This window comes from Pongo abelii, chromosome 16 (assembly GCF_028885655.2).
Source record: "Pongo abelii isolate AG06213 chromosome 16, NHGRI_mPonAbe1-v2.0_pri, whole genome shotgun sequence".
Classification (NCBI taxonomy): domain Eukaryota; kingdom Metazoa; phylum Chordata; class Mammalia; order Primates; family Hominidae; genus Pongo; species Pongo abelii.
The window spans coordinates 101,271,028-101,293,181 of NC_072001.2; the positions used below are offsets into that span (position 1 = coordinate 101,271,028).

Genomic DNA, 22,154 nt, shown 5'->3' on the forward strand with positions numbered 1-22,154 from the left:
TTTATTTTACTTGTGTTTTTCAATATATAAATCTCTCTCTCTATATATAGATTTTTTTCAATATATAAATATGTATTTTTTCAATATATAAATCTCTATATATACACATATATATAGTAAATGTATGTAACTTATACATTTAGAAACTTAAAGTATCCTAATGTCAGGTCAGATGTAGTGACCTGATCAAGGTTCAGTGCCTGAAGCCTCGTTCCTATTTGTTGAAGAGGAAGATCAGTGTGTGGTGCAGGAGTGTTAGAGAAATATATATATATATAAATTTCTCTCTATATATAGAGTGAATATATAATATATATTTAAGCTTCTAAATATATTTTACATATGTGTGCATGTGTAGATATATATATGTGCATACATATATATATAGAGAGAGAGAGAGAAGCTTAAAGGGAGAGTCCACTGGAAGAAAATGTACTGATTAAATCACGTGAGTGATACACAGACAGTGGCAATGATGAGCAGCATTGACCACAGCTGTAGACATGGCTACACAGCAGAAGCATTATTTGAATGAGGGACATTTGGGAAACATGGGGAAGTAAAACATCCTTGTTTCAGAGATGACAAAAGCAAATCAGAGTGAGGCCAAACACTTTGCTTCATGGAGGTGTGATGGCCCTGTGAGGCCCAGGCACATGGCATAAATTAGATTCTTACTTTTATTAATAGGATATAATCTGGGGGGGAGTCACTGCTAGCTTCCTCTACAATGTCTGCCTTCCTCTTCCCTCCAGCTACTTGCCCTCAATATCTGGCTAGATGCAATGCTATCAGACAAAACACTCCCTCTTTGGTCACCCTCCGCACTAAGTATGACAGACGACTATGTTCTAGTCAACAAGCTGAAAACAGAAATGTTTTGTGTAACTTCCAGGAAATCTTTTCACGAGACAAGCACATGCTCTCTTTCCTCCCCTTCAGTCGTCTTGCTTTCTGGTACCAGGATGTGATGGCTAGAGCCCTAGGAGCCATCTTGGGCTGTAAGGATGAGGCCACATGTAGCAAAGCTGGAAGCAGCCTGGGAAGCTGATGAATTTATGGACTTGCTGCACCTGCATGTGAGAGAAACATTTGTATTGTGTTTAAGCCCTTTTGATGTAGGGTTTTTGTGCTCTTATGTGCCACGAAAACTAATTTAAACTTTTACATATATATATATATATATATAAAATATATATATATATAAAAATATATATAATATATGTAATTATATAATATAACCTTTGCCTTTTAATGTAGAATCCTTTAGCATATACAAAAGCCTATAACATCCACTGTTTTGTTTGATCCTCACAAGACCTTAAGAAATAGGCACTTAAAATTATTTTTTAAGAAGCGGATGAAAAAGCTAAGGCCCAGAGCTGGCACAAGACCAGAGGGGTTGATGAGGACTAGGACTTATGGACTGGAGCCCACGCTCAATCTCTGCATCCAACATCCCTGAGTTGGTGAGGCTTATCCTGGGCCTGACTGTTCTGAGACAACCCACTCAGGAAATCCTCCACCTCAAACAGCATCTGGATTCTCTGAGCAGCACCCTTGGGTGACTTAGGAGAGAACTCTGTACAATATTCAGTAAAGCAATCCCTCTTTACCTGCCCCCCTCCTGACACACACAGGCCTTTCCTGAGTGACAGTTTAAAGCCATGCTTTGTGCTTTCATTGAATATTAGAATAAGAAAGTGCCAAGTGCAGACTTTGCACCATTTGTTTTTTACAAATCCACAGTGGTTGCTTCCATACCAGTCACTAAGGTCATGGAGGCTGCTGTGTTTTTCCACCTGAACCAATGAACATAATTCCTGCAGCAACACTTCTGGATGGGTGGGGACGAGTGGCTAGTGCAGGGCCAGAACAGCCCAATGATTGCACACTCTGGATAGAGCTAGAGAGCCCAGCCCCCTCTGTGTGGCTCACCAGGTATGGAGCTGCACTGAGCATTTTTGCTGCTGAGCTTGATAAAGCAATGGAAAGTTTGTAGATTGTTAAGTGAGACTAAATTCCAGGCAGATCTTTAAAAATAGAAGAGCTTCACCCAAGCAGACACATACAATACAAGGCAGCCTGATCAGAAGCCACACCAAATCAAGGAGGCCTGTGCTGCAGAATAGTAGCACCATAAGCAGCACAGCAGTGAAAGCATTATGGGTCATTGAGGACCACGGTCTCAAAGCAAGGGAGCCTCCTAGACATGACTTTAAAAGCTAGGATAAATTAGCAGCAGATGCAGGGGCCGGGAATCAATCCTTCTAATGGACTCCATATTGTTGCCTTCCTCATTAGGGTTCCTTACCCAGTTTGTGGCCTCTACATTTTAAGAGAGATGTCAAGACCTGGAGATGGGCCAGGGAAATGCAATAAAAATGATTAAAGGGCAGGGAAATAGGTCTTGGAAAAGATGAGTGAAAAATTAGTGACTGGAGAAGACAAGGCCACAAGTGACTCTAACCATGGCCTTTCCCTGCAAAAAAGGTCAGAAGCATCCAAGCTCCGGAAAACTCACTCCGCACCCTGGCTGTGTCCAATGAATCCAAATGTCTAGGCATTTTGAAATAGCATCTTTTAAAGCTTTTAAAATTTTTTTTCATCCAGCTGGTGTTGTGTTAACCCAGCCTGAATGTAAATCAGGCACAGACATTTGCCTCCGGAAAGATATCTCTACCATGTGTTGGTCTCTGGTTTGGGGTTTCATCAATTAAAATTAACAAAGGAACTCACTGAGCCTAAAATTTTAAATAAAAAGAGCAAGAAGGAGATATTAGAATTCCCAGAGAGGTTGGAGAACAGGCTTCAAAGGGGACATAAGAGAAAAGGAGGGGAAAAAGGCAAAGTCAGAAGTTTTATGGGTCAACTGTGGTTGATGAGCTGCCGTCTTGGGTGAGAAGCATGGCCACCATGGATGAGTAAGCTGTGGTGTCTGTCCTCAGGGGAGTCCAAGAGCCCAGTGCAGAATGAGAAGTGTCAGGATGGAGTCTGAAGCACAGTGCCAGAGGCATGAGGATAAGAAGCACCCAGCTCCTTCTGGGCAAGGACTCTCTCATTTAGTCCAATGAGGTATTTGCTTCCTGACCCTGAGTTGTTTGAAATTAAGTCCCTTGCCCCAGGTTGCATGGTCAATAGACAGTGAAATGCCAGCTCCAGGGCTATGTTCCATAGCAATGCAGCCAGGATGAATTTGAGAAAGCAGCTTTAAAAATATCCCTTTTTATCCATTTAAAGTATCATCTCTTAGCTACATGAAGAGAAGCTTACATCATAGAAACCAACCAGAGAGCACTTACTAAAAACCAGCCTCATGTGACATAGTGTAGATGCTCCTGGGGAAACCAGGACATGTGACCACAAGTGATGAAGATCCCCTTGAGGAGAATCAGACATGGAGTGTCATGAACACTCATGGCTCCGAGGCATCACAGAGATTCCACCTCACCCACCTCCTCGCCTCCACTCAGTTTTACAAAGGTCCATCTGGGGCCCAGAGAGGTGAAACGACTCAGCCCACAGCAGAACTTCTGCGGGAAGATCCTCTGCTCCAACTGCAGTCTTTTGACTCCAAGTCCAGGGCTCTCTCCAGCACCCAGCATACCTGGCTACAGATGACAGGAATCAAGGAAGGGTGTTAGTCATGAGACAGAAGGCTCTTTCTACCTGGAGAAGGCACAGTGGCTCTGGGAGGAAGATCAGAGGTGGAGAAGAAAAATTATTATACTAAGCTGATGAAAACCATGGGGAATGAGGAAAAAACAATGTCATCCATGAAAATCTTTCCCTCTTGGCCTACACATATTAGAGTTAATCATTAAGAACATCAATATATGCCTTAGAGAAATCAGCCATGATGAAAGCCACTGTGAAACTGATAAAACATGTACACATGCACATGCAGCCGTGAACTCTCGGGTTCGCTGGCACTAGGAGATGATAAGAACCCAATAATGCAATGTTCGCTATTAAAGGATGTTAATAACACTCTAATACAGCATTGTGAATAATGCAATACTGACTTTAGAAGTGGAGTCAGAAAACTTGAAAACAGCATAAAAGGAGGGAAAACCTTCCTTGCAGAATAATTCTCACCCATTCCCACAGGATCCCATGGGTGCTTCTGTGACAGGCCCTAGTGCTTGCCTGCTTAACAGCCATTCCCCTGCCTCCTTGCTAGCATGACTCTGGCTTCATATCAGGACCATGCACTCTACTGAGGGCATGACTTACCATGATCTGGCCTAGGATGGCAATACCATTCCCCATGCCTGATGGCTAAGCCCCCAATCTCCCTGGTAATTAGGGGTACCCATGTGATCCACTTCTTACCAATGAGACTTATGGAAACATTCTCCAATCTGGAGGGCTGCTTCAGGTGCACCACATAAGACTTGCCCACCTCTGAGTGAAGCATAATACAGAACGATGTTATTTCTCCTATCGTATAGATAGAGCAAAGCTCTGGCCGGTTTTCCCTCCATCTTTCCTTATGAGACACCATGTTCTCTTTACCACCTCCTCAGCTCTCTGCACATTCACCCATCTCGGACACCCCCGCTCTGACCAAACTGATTATTAGAAAAGTTGGGGGTGCACTCCTATTCAACATAGTGTTGGAAGTTCTGGCCAGGGCAATCAGGCAGGAGAAGGAAATAAAGGGCATTCAATTAGGAAAAGAGGAAGTCAAATTGTCCCTGTTTGCAGATGACATGATTGTATATCTAGAAAACCCCATCGTCTCAGCCCAAAATCTCCTTAAACTGATAGCAACTTCAGCAAAGTCTCAGGATACAAAATCAATGTACAAAAATCACAAGCATTCTTATACACCAATAACAGACAAACAGAGAGCCAAATCATGAGTGAACTCCCATTCACAATTGCTTCAAAGAGAATAAAATACCTAGGAATCCAGCTTACAAGGGATGTGAAAGACCTCTTCAAGGAGAACTGCAAACCACTGCTCAATGAAATAAAAGAGGATACAAACAAATGGAAGAACATTCCATGCTCATGGGTAGGAAGAATCAATATCGTGAAAATGGCCATACTGCCCAAGGTAATTTATAGATTCAATGCCATCCACATCAAGCTACCAGTGACTTTCTTCACAGAATTGGAAAAAACTACTTTAAAGTTCATGTGGAACCAAAAAAGAGCCTGCATCGCCAAGTCAATCCTAAGCCAAAAGAACAAAGCTGGAGGCATCACGCTACCTGACTTCAAACTATACTACAAGGCTACAGTAACCAAAACAGCATGGTACTGGTACCAAAACAGAGATATAGACCATGGAACAGAACAGAGCCCTCAGAAATAATGCCACATATCTACAACCATCTGATCTTTGACAAACCTGAGAAAAACAAGCAATGGGGAAAGGATTCCCTATTTAATAAATGGTGCTGGGAAAACTGGCTAGCCATATGTAGAAAGCTGAAACTGGATCCCTTCCTTACACCTTATACAAAAAATTAATTCAAGATGGATTAAAGACTTACATGTTAGACCTAAAACCATAAAAACCCTAGAAGAAAACCTAGACAATACCATTCAGGACATAGGCATGGGCAAGGACTTCATGTCTAAAACACCAAAAGCAATGGCAACAAAAGCCAAAATTGACAAATGGGATCTAATTAAACTAAAGAGCTTCTACACAGCAAAAGAAACCACCATCAGAGTGAACAGGCAACCTACAGAATGGGAGAAAATTTTTGCAACCTACTCATCTGACAAAGGGCTGATATCCAGAATCTACAATGAACTCCAACAAATTTACAAGAAAAAACAAACAACCCCATCAAAAAGTGAGTGAAGGACATGAACAGACACTTCTCAAAAGAAGACATTTATGCAGCCAAAAAACACATGAAAAAATACTCGTCATCACTGGCCATCAGAGAAATGCAAATCAAAACCACAATGAGATACCATCTCATACCAGTTAGAATGGCGATCATTAAAAAGTCAGGAAACAACAAGTGCTGGAGAGGATGTGGAGAAATAGAACACTTTTACACTGTTGGTGGGACTGTAAACTAGTTCAACCATTGTGGAAGTCAGTGTGGCGATTCCTCAGGGATCTAGAACTAGAAATACCGTTTGACCCAGCCATCCCATTACTGGGTATATACCCAAAGGATTATAAATCATGCTGCTATAAAGACACATGCACACATATGTTTATTGTGGCACTATTCACAATAGCAAAGACTTGGAACCAAACCAAATGTCCAACAATGATAGACTGGGTTAAGAAAATGTGGCACATATACACCATGGAATACTATGCAGCCATAAAAAATGATGAGTTCATGTCCTTTGTAGGGACATGGATGAAGCTGGAAACCATCATTCTCAGCAAACTATCGCAAGGACAAAAAACCAAACATCACATGATCTCACTCATAGGTGGGAATTGAACAAAGAGAACACATGGACACAGGAAGGGGAACATCACACACCAGGGCCTGTTGTGGGGTGGAGGGAGTGGGGAGAGGTAGCATTAGGAGATATACCTAATGCTGAATGATGAGTTAATGGGTGCAGCACACCAACATGGCACATGTATACATATGTAACAAACCTGCCCATTGTGTACATGTACCCTAAAACTTAAAGTATAATAATAATAAAAAAAAAGAAAATTTTCCACAGAATAGCTTCTGGTTCTGTACATTGTAATAACCATTTCTCCTTTACTGACTATATACTTCTAGGACTGGGTGCTGTAGGGTACATTCGTAATACAAAAAAAAAAAAAAAAAAAAAGTCGGGTGTGCTTTGCTCTCATGGTTAAGCACCACCGCCCAGCCCAGTGCTATCAGCAAGCCCATTTCTAGAACAGTATCATCAGCCATGGCTTACAGACGACAGCTACTATGGAGCTTACCAAATATGCTGCTGCCTTCTCACCAGGGCACTCCTTCATGGCCTTGGTAGGTAAAATGTTCTCATGTTTGTATATCTGTTATATTTAAGGGAAGTTACACTGGAAAATGTTTTTATTTTATAGACTTCCAAGTATTTTTTATCATCTAAGAAATCTTGATTTGTTTTCTTCTCTTGCATAGAAAGGAAAGATGCTGAAGGATGGGAGATTGTTCAGAGAGGAAGATCTGTTTGTTCTCAAGCAATAGCAGTGATGCCAAAAGTTTCATTAGCAACAGAAGCCTTAAGACCAAAGGATGACAGTAATAAATAAAATGTATATCTTTTACCTAATGTACTTTTTTTGGAACATGGGATTTTGGAGTGGCGGGCCTACATATTATATACATAGTATATTCACTCCAGGATGCCTGCTTCTTTGAGCCCTTTTTTTTTTTCCTTGAGACAGAGTTTAACTCTTGTTGCCCAGGCTGGAGTGCAATGGTGCAATCTCAGCTCACTGCAACCTCCACTCCGGGGGTTCAAGCAATTCTCCTGCCTCAGCCTCCCAAGTAGCTAGGATTACAGGTGCCAGCCACCACGCCCAGCTAATTTTTTGTATTTTTAATAGAGATGGTGTTTCACCATGTTGGCCAAGCTGGTCTCAAACTCCAGACCTCAGGTGATCCACCCGCCTCAGCCTCCCAAAGTGCTGAGATTACAGGTGTGAGCCACCATGCCCTGCCTCTCTGAGCCCTTTGATCCTTCTTGTCTTCCCCTGACATGGCAGTGCTAGGACTCCTCCTTCACTTGGTGTATGCTTTTGCTTTCCCCAAGCTTCAGGCGTCATGCTAGCAATGTATTAGCACCGTCTCCCAGGTTCCTAGCCAGAAAGCTACTGCTGTATCATGGACAAATGCTCCCCTATCAATAAACCATTCCTTATCCAATTTTATGTTCTACCTCTAAGCATCTGAGGATCCAGTCCCATACATATTCTCCTACATCCTGCAGTTTCAAGTTGACTAGGTCCTTCAGCTCCTTCAAAATATAGTTCCTTTCTTCACTTTGCCGGCCCATCCCTTAGCCAGCCATCTTAGGTTGTGACTGAATCCTATATATTGGTCTGAAGGACAAGACAGAAGGTGGAGGTAGATCTTGGGGGTGGTGGGCAGAGGGGACATTTTATCTGCAAGACAGAGACCTTTGCATTATCTTGGAGTAAGGGAGGAGAACTAATCTTTAACATGGAAGAGTGGGCTCATACAGGCCCAGAGGGTTGAGGGGATTTTTTTTTTTTTTTTTTTTTTGAGATGGAGTCTCGCTCTGTTGCCCAGGCTGGAGTGCAGTGGCACGATCTCGGCTCACTGCAACCTCTGCCTCCCAGGTTTGAGCAATTATCATGCTTCAGCCTCCCCAGTAGCTGGGAGTATAGATGCATGCCACCATGCCTGGCTAATTTTTGTACTTTTACTAGGAATGGGGTTTTGCCATGTTGGCCAGACTGATCTCCAACTCCTGGCCTCAAGCAATTCGCTTGTCTCAGCCTCCAAAAGTACTGGGATTACAGGCATGAGCCAACGTGCCCGGCCTAGGAAACAGGATTTTTTAGTGCATCAATGCAGATGTCCCATCCCAATTCTCAGGGAGCCTAACCTAATCGGGACCCTGACTGTTTCACACCAGACCTGTCTTCTCAGTGGTTCCTCTACTCTCATAATAAGTTCCAGGTCTAATCCTGGGTTTTTTTCTGCCCTCTGCCTAGAGCAAGTAAGTCTCTTTAAAAGCTGTCAGAGATGCCTTCCAGTTTCCACACTGAGCCTTAAGTTGGTGATTGATCACTCACAGCCTTTCATTGTCTTGCTCCAATATATTGATGGCCCCATCCATTGATAGCCATCCAATCCCATAGTCCTTACGATTTCTAACTTTTAAAGTTTGACTACACTGTTTAATGCCTTAGACTTTGTGCCCACCATGCATTCCCTTCCTCTGGCAGCCCTGCCGAGGCCCCTACTCTGCCACAACCACACTACCCCATGGCTGTGGCAATCAGGACTCCATTTACCAGCAGGAATGGGCTTTCATTACCAGCTGACTAGGGGGGATCCAGCTCCAAAATCCCATTTTAAAATCTGCCTCCTCAACCCACTGCTGGCATCAACTGCTGTTGCTCAGATTCCCAGGAAACAGGCTTTGAGATGGAGAGTCAGGCACAGAGGCTTTGGGAGCAATTGCAGCAGCATCCTCAGAGGCTCTCACAAGGAGCTGTGAGGCTGGGGTGGCTCTGAAGCTGAGTTATCCTAAATCAAAGCAAGGTCACTGATATAGTTTGGCTGTGTCCCCACCCAAATCTCATCTTGAATTGTAGCTCCCATAATCCCCACATCCCTGAGGGACCCAGTGGGAGGTAACTGAATCATGGGGGCGGGTTTTTCCCATGCTCTTCTTGTGATAGTGAATAAGTCTCATGAGATCTGATGGGTTTCATAGAGGGCAGTTCCCCTGCACGGGCTCTCTTGCCTGTCACCATGCAAGACGTGTCTTGCTCCTCTTTCACCTTCCACCATGATTGTGAGGCCCCCCCAGCCATATGGAACTATGAGTCTATTAAACTTCTTTTTCTTTATCAATTACCCAGTCTTGAACATTTCTTCATAGCAGTATGAAAATGGACTAATACAGCCACCAGGCCTTTGTGCCACTCCATCAACCAGTCTTTGGATGCAAGCTGCCCTAGGGAGTGGACTAGCCTCCCTTGGATGAGACAGCTCCAATCAGACAAAGACAGGGCAACTCCTGCTGAGGCACATGCTATGAGTCGTCAACAGGCAGTGGTCAGCTGGAGCGATGAGTGCCTTGATTTTTCAAGGGAGATTCAGGCGACACATGACAACATCCACTACAGCCTCTTAGTCTAAAAGACCTCGATGAAACACAAAATCCATACCATGGGGTGAAAATAAGTAAAGTCAATCAAAACTACAGGGAAATGAGGAAAGAGGAATAAAATAAAATCACATTTGGCACACAAAATTTACCCCAAGGATGCTACACATCTATAAAACATGAGCCACAAACATGATTCTAAGATTCCCAGTGACAAGAGGGAAATGTGATCATTTCCAAGAGTTACAAGATCCACAAGACAAAAACCTTCCATACGTTTTTCTTGACGCTAAAGCCTGAGAGGTGTTTGTTCTCTGGGTCCTGCTAGAGTGTAAGCCTTGTGATGTGGACAAGAACACCAACATCATCCCTGTGGTCAATACAATAGCAAGAATGTCAGAGCAACTTCTCAGAGCACACCTAGAAGCTCACCTCAGGTGCAGCCCCAAAAAGCAGAGGCTAAGCAACTTGAAAAGTCTGTGCCTTCCCTTAAACAGCCTTACTGTACATGAAACATTTCCCAGGCAATTTCATCTTAGATTCCACCTTCACAGAAAGAAATGTATGAAAACATTTTTAGAACACCTGTCCGTCCGTTGGTAAATTTTTTTAAAGTGGGTACAATAATTGCAATAATCTATTGCATTTTTGAAACATTTGTTCAGCAAACAGTCTTTTTAAAAAGCAAATCATTTTCATTTGGTTGAAAAGCTGGTGATAAATTAAGCCTTTTATGCTCATAGAAAATGTTCTTTTGTTTTATTTCCAAATCTCTCCCTGTCGACATTCAGAGAGACATATTTATGGAGAAAGCAAAACAGATGATCTGGCCACATTGCTGAAGGAGGGCCACATCTGTCTCCAAGTACCCTGAGCCACTAACCAGGATAAATCTTTCTACCACAGAAACATTACAACACCAGGCTTCTGAGCCTCCTTTCCAAATGGCCTGCGTTTCCAGCTTCCTTTTCCTCCTAGAGACACTCACCTGGGTCTCAGTCACTCTCCCAGCCCCCAGCATATCGTGACCCCTGTTCCTCTTTCTCCTTGAAATTCTCCAGAGCTCACTCACTTGCATCTGCTCTTCCTTCACAATAAGAACATACCTTCAGTCCTTTCCAATTTCAGGAGGTCAAGTTCCTTCTCCGTAAGCATTATTCTCCCAATATTTTGCTGCTTTTCAAATTCATATTTTCCTCCTTTCAAAGGACTCTGACCTCCATCATGAGTCCAAGCATACATGCAATTTAAAACATTTCCCCATTCACCTGCTCCTTCACCTTTCAGGGATGTCACATAAACGGCACTCTAGAGACAAGCCCAGGGCCTTGCCACTCCCCATGCGGTCTCTCCAGGAGACAAGACCAAGGCCTGTTTGTTCCACTTAAATCAACAGAAGAGCTATCCTCAGGCTGCAGTCCTGCTCTGGCCAGCCAAATTTGGAATCCACATGGCATGCAAAATCTATTTAAATGAGACAGCCAGAGGGATCATCTTCAGGCTATATGGGGGAGAGGAGGGCCATGTGGGTGCAAAAGAGCGTGGATGGCTCTTGGATTTAAACAAAACTGATTTTGAAGTTTCCCTTATCTTTATCTTTCTAGGTTTCACTTTTCTAATCTGTTAACAAAGATGTTCAAGCCTACCATTCAAATTTGTTGTGAAGATGAAAGGAAACCCTATCTTCTTGGTTTGGGTCCTACTTTAGCAGATCATGAGACAAAGATTCATATGCAAGTAGTTTATTTGGAGATAAATTTGTATTTGCTTACTAGGGCTGCCATAACCATGTACCATGGATTGACTGGCTTATACACCGAAATTCAGTGTCTCACACTTCCGGAGGCTGGAAGTCCGAGATCAAGGTGTCCACAGAGTTGGTTTTTGCTGATGCCTCTCTCCCTAGCTTGCAGATGGCCATCTTCTCTCTGAGTCTTCATAGGGTCCTCCCTCTGTGCATTTCTGTGTTCAAATTTCTCTTCTTATAAGGACACCAGTTCTATTGGATTAGAATTCATGACCTCATTTTAACTTAATTACCTCTGCAAAGATGATATCTCCAAACACAGTCACATTTGGTGGTACTAGGGGTTAGGATATCAGCACATGAATTTGAGAGGACACAATTCAGCCCATTACAGCTCCCTAACCCCCACCTCCCCACAAACAACTGCTAGGGAATGTGGAAATTAAACAGGGAACAGAAAGATGCTACACTGAAGTCTGTGCTATGGAGTCGGTTACTGCTCTCCACAACTGGAATTCAATCTCACTGAAGAATCCTAAGAGATGGCAAGTCCATAATTAGCCTGAAAATTATCCCAACTCCCTGCTTCTCATGGGTTGAGGGTAGTGTTTCCATGTGGGAATTCCCTCCGGGAATTTCTCGGAAGGTTTTTATATCCTAAACCCCAAATCCCAAGAAAAATCATGTGAGAGTTCAAGGACATGGGAAACAGAATTGTAAATTTTAACAATCAACAAAGAACTGTCACTGGTTCTAACAAACCCACTGAGTCAGGTCTAAAGCAACAGCAGGGAAGGCTGCCATGGACAGTAGAAAGTGAAGCTCACATTTCCCGGAACCAGGACAGGAGCACGCAGCAGAGAAACATCACATCTAACCAGTCAGCAGTCAGCCTTCTTCATACAGTGGCCATGTGACGAGGGTGTGTTCCTAGTCCTGGTTGATGCTAATGCCATTCTTGCAATTACAGTAAATATTAATCAGTTCTTATGCTTCGTGTGCCTCATTCAAAACATATGAGTGGTTCTGGTGTTTCAAAAAATAACAAGTTTAGGAAGCAGTCAAAGAAGTCCTTAAATTGGCTATTTTGACATGTGATTCTGTGTAGTGCTGTTAACCCTGCTAGAATATTGAATGTTGTGTTACACAAACACTACCCCATGTTTTCTAGCATTTGGATATTTGCCATAGGCTATGATTCTTTGTAAATATAACTAAAGCACCTTTAAAAATACTAATAAAATACTAAATACTACTTTCTCTTTGTAAATACAACTATAATGCAGAATAATTTATGATTTTAGGAGTTCCCAGGAATTTAGATGTCTTATCCTTGAATCCCTAAAATAAGTAATGTGTCAGGAATTTAGATGTCTTATCCTCAAATCCCTGAGATAAGTAATGTGTCAGGAATTTGGAAATACCAGTTACTGGGTATGCCCACAGCCATTAACCCCCTGGCTCAGAGCTCATCCTGTAGGTAAGTCTAGACCTGCTCCAGGAGGCAGACGGACATTCCGTGACAGGGGCTCTGACATTCTCAGGGAGCACCCCTAGGTGGATAGGGGATTCTAGAAGAATCTGGCACGGCACCAGCAGCATTGACTGTAAGTGCCTAAGATGGTACCAGGCACAGGTCTCAGGACCACCCTGAGCAGTACTCCATTACTGCTAGGAATCACCGGGGGATCCTTGGCAATCCTTCCCCTGGGGCCCTCCTCATGTTGTCCGGCAGCCCAAACGTGTTTTGATGGGTTCACACTCCCCTGCCCCTATGCCATCCATATCTGACAATCTGCCAATGTGCTTCAGCCTGATAATCCTGCTGACTCTGGGCCATTTCATCCTTAAATCTCATGCAAAGATGCTTCACCTTCACCTGCTCCAGGAGGTTTTGTGGGCTCAATCAGAAATGGTTTTTTTCTTCCTCATTTTTTCTTCCAAAGTAAATCCTTCATCACTCCGTTTCTAAATCTAGTGTGTTCACAGCAGTATCTTCAAACTCAGGCATGGGAAACCCCCTCCTCACTTGTAAAATCGCATTCCTAGGGCACATGCCCTCATGAGCCCTGGAGCTGGCATTTGAGAAACTTCTCCAGGTGCTGCCTGATCCTTTGAAAGGGCCTTTGGTGGGAGACCTTCCCTGAAGCAGGGGGTTGCATGCTTTTCGTGTGATTCAAAATGCCCTTGGGAGGATTTGTAAGGGAAGATTGCTAGGGACCACTCCCAGTAGTGCTGATTTAAAAGGTTTGGAGCATATTTAGTGTTCTATCCCACTGCACTGGTGGTTCCCAGGCAAGTGGCCAGGAAGTGTATGGCCCTCCATGTGGCCTTCCTTTGGCAGCATCCTCGTTTGCTCTTGGAGAAATCGGCAGCCACCATGCCCAGTGCCCCTTCACCTCCCTGCATCCTCCCACTGCCGGCTCAGTCAATGCAGCTGTGGATATACTCTGCCTCCTTCTAAGGGGCTTCCGCTTGCAGGTGAGAAGCTTTTCCCCATCATGTGGATAACTCTGCCACAAACATTTATCATTAACATCTTATCCTACGTATCGCTTAACTCTGAAACTCAGTGCCTCAAGCTGGGTCCAAGAGGCAGAAACCTGATGAGTAATGGAAAGATGCTGAGAAGACGGACTGTCCTGTATGGGACAAGGAGAAGTTTAATATAAAGAATTGTTCTCTATGATACCAGAGTGGCTGTAAATACGAAATGAGGACTCTAATGGGACCCAAGGAAGGGCAGACTTCCCTCAGGCTGGTGTTCAGGCCTCATAGGAGAAGGTGTGGCTGCAGCCAACTGGATGACGGAGGAGTTCACCAGGATGCCTAAGCCAGAGCTGCCCCACAGCTGCCGGGCAAGCGGGAAGCAGCCCTCCAGGGTGCAGGCGGGTGGATGGGCAGAGTGGGTCACGGTGCTGGCAGTCCACCCATAAGGAGAGAATGCAAGGCCTGGGCATGTGTGTGTGTGTCTGAACTGGGAGTGCTCTGGGAAGGTGGTTGATGGGCCAGGACAGGCAGCAAAAATGCCAGAGGTCTGTGCACTCTGGCCACAAGGCTGGGGCACCACCAGATGGCCCCCACAGCCACATCCCTGACCGATCCTTGCAGTGCGAGCCAGGAAAAAACAACAAAAACGCAGCTACCGGAACCAGAAAGAGGTGCCCTTCCTCCTGCAATGACCCTCCAGTCCCCCTCTGCTGACCAGGCTCACTATGGTGTTCACTGTGAAGGAAAAAACATCCATTATGGCCCAGGAGGGACTGAAGAGAGAATTTGCAGTTGAGAGGATGTAAGGTGATGATCACCACAGTTACGAAAACACTGGAGGAATCTGCGTCATGGCACTCTGAGAATTATCCAACCCTAAAATATTTGATTTTCCATTGTAAGATTGCAGACCCCATAATGCAAATCTATTATATGGCGAAAATAGAATCCAGCAAAGGATTCCTCTTCAAAGAGGGCCCTGGTTTAAAAGGGGTTCCTCAGCAGCTGTGCCAAGAGGTAATTTTTCTAAGATGGTGAATTTTTTTTTTTTTTTTTTTGAGACAGAGTCTTACTCTGTTGCCCAGGCTGGAGTGCGGTGACACAGTCTCGGCTCACTGCAACCTTAAGATGGAGAATTTTAATCAAAATATTACCTCTCTCTTCTCCAATCTCTCTCTCTCTCTCTTTCTCTCTCTCTCCTCCCACTTCCCCCTCTTCCCCACCACTGCCCCCCTCACACACACGCAGCACACACACCACAGGTAAGGCAGGAAAGGAGTCCTGGGCCTAGAAATAGGAAATTTGCTACCCTCTCAGTGAAACCAGTAGTAAATCCGGAGGGTACTGAGCCACATTCTCTCATTTGAAATGCAGGCCTGGCTTCAAACACCGGATGGTTGGACCCTGTGACCAAATGTACACATTAGGCAGCTGTTGGTTTCAAGTAACAGAATACTTAACTAAGTGTGGCTTGAAATCCAGAGATCTGAGGGCAGGCTCTGGGAGGACTGATTCTGTGACTCAAAAATATCAGAGCACTGGGTCAACATCTCTGGAAAAAAAATGTCTTGTTCCTCATGTCACAAGATGGCTGCAGATCTCAAAGCATTACAACCTCACATACGATTTCTCAAAATGAACAGGATGGGAGCAAGAAGTGTCTTCTTCTGGACTGCTTTATTGCCTTAGGAGGAAGAATTTTACCCAGAAAACCCCAGCTGACTTCCCATAACATCTCATTAGCCATGATGGGGAGGTCACATTTTCACTTCTACACTGATTGCTGGCCAAGGGCATGGCATTGTCATGACTGGCTGACACCGTTCATGACTCATGTCTGAAACACGGGCACATTCACTCCAAACAGAAATAAAGATCCATTGGTAAGCAAGAAAAGAATCAGCTGACAGGAGGCAGCCAACAAGACCTTACACACATTTTTGGTTTGTTTCTTGAGATAGGGTCTCCCTATGTTGTCCAGGCTGGTCTCAAGCTCCTGCGCTCAGGGTCCATAGCAAACATTTTATTACACCCTGTCCTCTCCTCTCTACATTGTGAAAGTGTTAAGAGAGCAATTATGTGCGAAAAGTCAATGCCACATTTTAAAAACTGAGTTTTCAATTACATGAAAATACTGCTGTTGGAAATTAGAAATCAAGCTCCCTTCTGCAATCCAGATAAGAATCCCTAACAAGCTATAAATAGTTGCTCATAGAAGGGCTCTGAACTGGATGCTTTAGTCAGTTTTTTAAAAACAGTACTTAATTCTTCAATGAATTATAATAACTGTCCCCCAGAGATAAAGACGAAAGGCAGGAGAAACCAAAATAAGTGAGCTCAAGAGGGGCTCTCTTGCCTCTTTCTACAGTGTCTTTCCTGGGGTTCCTTAATTCCTCTGAGATCACAGTCATAGTCATCCGCCCATCTGTCTAGTGAAGGAAAGCCTGGAGAACTGGGTCCTTGCTTTCCTCTGTTTGAAGGACTGACTTGTAGAGTATCTTCATCTTCCTGGCGGAGATTGCAGCAGAAGACGTGGCCTCACCACCTCCTCTCCCAAGTACTTTATTCCTCTTCTTGGCTTCTTTTCTTTACGGAACTCGTTCCCTCTCCCCTTGCTTCCTCTTCCTCATTAGCATTGGTCATTAGCATTTTCCCTGCAGTTCTGAAATACTGCTCTCCTCTCAAGCCTGAGGCCCCCTGCAGCATGAGCGATGACATCGGTGTCCCTTTCACCCAGCAGGAGGTTGGCACTGGCCCTTCTCATTGCTCCACCCTGACACATTGTGGGGTGTCATCTCATAACACTCTTGCAGCTGCCTATATATTTACATGGTGACCCGGGGTCCTGCTCATAATTAGGAACCCTGTGGCCATCATACACAGAATGCTGGCAGAGACAAAGCAATTTAGGAAAAAAGCAAGGATTTTGAAGTCAAGCAAATCAGCTCCAAGTCCCAGTTCTGCCTCTCACTAATTATGGGTATGGTAGATTAAAGATGGTTGAAATGTTTTGCTCTCCTCCCATTGAGAGATGGAGTCTAATAACTCTCCCATCACGTGTGGACTGGCTTGAGTGATCAGCTCGATCAACAGATTATTGTAGAAGTGACAATCTCAAACTTCTGAGGCCAGGTCATAAGAAGTCTTGCAGACTTTTGCAACTCACACTCTGGGGGAAGCCAGCTCCCATGCAAGAAGTCTGATTACCCCGAGACCACCATACTGTGAAGCTATAGGGAAAGAGATTGAGGTCAGAACAGCCCAAGCACATGTGTGAAAAAAGTGCACTTGAATTCCAACCCCAGCAAACCTGAAATGAAGAAAACCTGAGGAATCTAACCGGCATCCAGAACCAAGCCATCAGAACCACTTATCTGGTTGACACCTCCACGTGACACCTCCAGGCATTTGAGCCAAACTAGCTGAGACCTCAGTCACTGTGGAACAGAAATCAGCCACCCCATTGTGTTCTGTCTGAATTCCTGACCCACAGACTCCTGAGCACAACAGAACGGTTGTTGTTTTACACAGTTAAGTTTGGGACACACATTTTGCTGCAGTAGATAGCCAGAACTAGGGGCACTGGCCAAATCCTCAACCTTTCTGAGCTTCCATTTCTTCATCTATAAAATGGGGCCAAGGATAGCACCTACCTTACTTGTATTATCTATGGATTAAGTAAAACAATGACCCTCAAAGAGCAGCCCAGTGCTTAGTATATGACAGGCAATGATTCTACACTGGTCTGTTGACATAAGATAAAAACATATTCTAGGCACTATGTGTTAAGCTCCTAGTTAGGAGCTATGAATGACGGCTCATAATGCCTCTTACATTCTTGGGAGCTGACTGGCTTATGAGTATCTCCTGAGATGCTGAGCACCAATCAGGCTGCCCAAGAAAATCATTCAACTTAGAAAAAAAATCTCTGCTAAACTGGAAAATGAGATCAACAGGAAGTACAGAAGATGACAACATGGATGAAGTAGCATTATCTATGATTTCAAACCCTTTAATACTGTTTATTATGATGGCTAATTTTATGTGTTCACTTGGCTGCATCATGGTGCCCAGATATTTGGTCAAACATTATTCTTTATGTTTCTGTGAAGGTGTTTTTCAGATGAGATTAACATTTAAATTGGTGGACTTTGAGTAAAGCTGATTGCCCTCCCTAACGTGGTGAGTGTCATCTAATCATTCAAAGACCTTAATAGAACAAAGACTGACCTGCCCCAAGCAAGGAAGAATTTTGCCACCAGGTGGCCTTTGGAGTCCAACTGCAACATCCACCCTTCCCTGGGTTTCTACCCTGTTGGCCTACTCTGCAAATTTTGGACCTTCCAGCATCCATTATTGCATAAGCAATATACACATATAATGTACATATGCACATATATAATGTATAATGTGCACATATACACATATATAATATATATATACATGTAATATACATATAATGAGTCTGAAAGCAGACGTGGAAAAAGCATTCAAGTCGCAGGAATAGCATATGGAAAGGTTTGGGACCAAGAGAAAGCAGAGTATATTCTAAAACCTGTGGTTTAATAGGCAGGTGGGAATGGCAAAGACGATGTGGGAAAAGTAGGTAGAAGGCAGATAATACAAGCTCTTTTGTGGTAGGTAGGACTTGCAATCTTCAGTACCAATAGGGATCAGGCAAGTCATGGAGAATTATATTGAAACAGGAAAGATTAATGAAATCTGTAACCAATGCACTGTTCCCATTTTAATGAAAAAGCTTCCAAAATTCATATTGCAAATGAATATCGACCTGGTGAAATAACAGACATCTACTGGTCAGAGTGTATCTTCAGGCCACCGGTTTAGGTGATGAGAAATACTGGAAGTTTTTGAAACAATAGAATCATATGATCAGATTTGGGTTTTGGGAAGACCACTCTGGCAGAGATTGCTAAGAAAGAGGCAGAATAGGGTGGGCTTAAAGGGAAGAAGAGCCACACCAAGAAGGGGCTACTGAAATTTCCAGGTAACAGATGCTAAGGTCTAAACCAAGGCAGTGGTGATGGGTGTGGAAAGGAGGGACAGATTCTGCAGCTCCTTCAAACTGAGAATCAGTGACCGCAGAGGAAGAAATGTAATTCTCATAAAGACTTCTATTATGTCCAAATTTGCAGCACATCATTTGAAGGAGTCATAGGCATATTTCTTTATATATGTCAAAAGCATTAAGACATGTAGCCTTTTCTGCAGTTCAGCCTGAATAAAACAGGTTGTTTTTAAAGACCCAATGTGTAAAAAAACTATCCTTTGAAGCATTAAATCAGATTATAATGTAACCAACTCTCTTCTCTAGTTTCTAGTTTTCCTAACCCAATTACTATTTTGCTGGTGAAACATCTCCATTAAGTCACCCATTTCTCAGCCTGGAGATGCAAGAAGTAGATGGTAATCAATGCTGCATAACCGATGAGTGTAATAACAGAATGAAGAAAGGAGTCTCATTAGCAGGGTCACCTCATTAGCATTCATTATAGCCAACAATATCATGCTCCTCACCTCCTATTTATTAATGGGTTAATCTAAGGCCATCAGCCTGCATATATCATTGCATAGTAACTTTCTGTAAGGCACAGCTAGCTCATTTTTATCATTTCACAAAAGTTCTGCTAGTGGCAATAAAGTCCTTTTGCTGACAGCCGCTGTGTTTTATTAAGGCAGTAAGCATTGGCAGACACATGAGGCTGGAGTTCTATGCCCAGTGCAGATCACAGTAGGACAGTTGCCAGGCTGGGCAGCAGGCCCCAGGCTCATCTCCTGCAGGACACTCAACCAGTCATGGCTGAGCCCATATGGAGCCTGTACTCATCTGCTATCCCAGGTGACCTTAGTGACCTGAGATATAAGCATACTATTAGAGCTTTACCTCCATGGTCTCCTTTTAAAAGAAAAAGACCAAAAAAGCTATAACATATTATTGGTATCTACCTACATCCCCCCAGCACTCACCACCTGGTATATGCCCAGGAATTCTTACTGTTAGCACCTTTGATTCTTTGCATAGGGCTTTCCTTGGCCACAGGAGCTTGCCACCTGATTGCTGTTAATCTTCTTACTAATGGAACCTGTTTGTGGGGAGAAATGTGTCTAGCTCTAGGGCAGAATGGAAATGTCATGGAACTAATGTTCCTCCCTGTGAACAGCTCTCAACAATCCCACATGGAAGTTGGAGGATAAATACTCCAGCTCTCTCACCCTTTGGATGAGACAACTTGGGGGCATGTTCTACACAGTATCCCGGAAGACCACAGTGGGATGAACTCTGGCTGCCAGAGTGGTAATTTGCTTCTTAAGGCATCCTACAGTGTATTCCTTCCCTTTCCTGTCTTACTTACAGTTAGGGGAGGACTTGGAGGTCCTGACCTAAGGAAATACTTTGTGCTTCCTGAGATCTCCTCCTAAATGAACAACTTGCATCCAAACCTTCCTTTCAGTGTCATCTTCTGGGGAAGCCCAATGACTAGAGCTATGAAGAATTTTTCATTGACTTCAGATCCATTCCTGCCCTACAATTTTGCTTCCTAAATATCACACAAATGTGTCTCCTTCTCTAGCAGCCCACTGTTTTTGAGTTCAGAACATCATCCTTTCCCACTGTGACACAACAATGGCCCCTTAGTTTATCCAACTCTCCTCTTCTATGGTCCCTTCCCATTTACCTACCCTACGGCTGTAAGAGTGATTTCTCTGGCAACAATAGAGTATACGCATGGTTCAATCTTTCAACATTTTCCCATTAACTATGGGAAGACTTTCAGACCCCACAGCCTAGCCTACAAGAGCCTCATTGATTTGGTCATGCCTTCCATGTCCAGCCATCATACTCCCATAACAGAAGTTTGGAGTCAGATGTTCTCCACTGAGCCCATTATTTTTCCCTTATTGACGCTCTCTTATGATCCCACTGGTCATTATTTATTGAGAGCCAGCTGAGAACGTACTGCTGACTGCCCACATTGTTCTAGAAAGCTTTGCCTTTCTCCTAGTGGCCATGTAGGTTTTATGGAATGCTGAGCATTTGCTTGGTCTTTTGCTCTTAAACCTAGGAGAGGATTCTACTCCAAACTGCCCAGCTGAATATTGCAAGATGCTGAGTGTCCCCAAGGAGAATATAAGAAGGGACATCATGAGACAAGCATTTCTCAACAGGGGCAAAGTTCACAGTGGCAGTCTGTCAAGGCTCCCCTGTTAATGTCTAAGGAGGTCATAGTAGTAACAGAAGGCTGACCTTGGATAAAGAGTTGTAAAATGCTTTGATGGGTGAGGGCGTTTTTTTCCTCCTATGATTTCTTTAACAACATGGTAGAAAGGATCAATCCCTTGCTCTCAGAATGTGGCAGACTTGGCAATATCAACAAAATTACTTTAAGACTTTCTAATCAGGCAAGTTTTATTTCTCTTTGTTACCTTGGAATCTAAAGAGTCATGGTTCTGAACAGGGAGTCCTGAGAGCATATTTTCCACATACACACACACACACACGCACACACACACACGCACATGCACACTCACACACACATGCACACGCACACACACGCATGCACACACACACGTTTCTTTTCATTGCACCATCACAATAACTTGTTGAGGTACTTTACTCAGTTTCCTTGTCTCTAAAACAGAGAAAAATATCTAACTGGGGCATTTTGAATATTAAGTGAATTAATGTAAAACACTTAGAGCAACATCAGGCACATAAGAGCTATAGCTTACCTTTTTTATTTTTATCATCATCGTCCTCAGCAACAACATCCCAAGTTCTAAAATAAAGAAACTAACACATTGAGAATGAAATAATTTGACCAAAATCAAAAAGCTGGTGAGTGTCAGAACAGGAATGAACACCCACACCCAAGCCTGTCTGCAACCTTGTCCCTCCAACCAGAGCTGAGCTTGCCGCAGGCCAATGGCCTCCCAGACCTTGGCACCTTTTCACGAGTTACTCCTTCTGTCTGGCAAACTTGTACTGATCCTTTAAGACAGCTTTTCTGTGTTCCTGCGGAACCATGGTCTCTGATTGACTACCAGAAGGTGAACTGTTTTGGAGTCCTTCCCTGCTCTTTCTTCTCTTTGTATTCCCAGGTCATTGAAGAGTACCAAGCATATGGTT

At 43.6% G+C, this 22,154-nt stretch overlaps 2 long non-coding RNA genes across 2 annotated transcripts in view; both read right to left on the reverse strand.

The window, feature by feature from the left end:
• Positions 1-22,154, reverse strand: part of LOC129050220 (uncharacterized) — a 246,195-nt gene that overhangs the window by 58,486 nt on the left and 165,555 nt on the right. The gene's annotated exons all lie outside the window — the stretch shown is intronic.
• LOC129050219 (uncharacterized) lies at positions 627-20,629 on the reverse strand. Its single transcript, XR_008513817.1, has 3 exons — positions 20,380-20,629; positions 3,456-3,611; positions 627-1,073 (listed from the first exon to the last, which is right to left on the reverse strand). It is a non-coding gene; the product is annotated as an uncharacterized LOC129050219 (long non-coding RNA).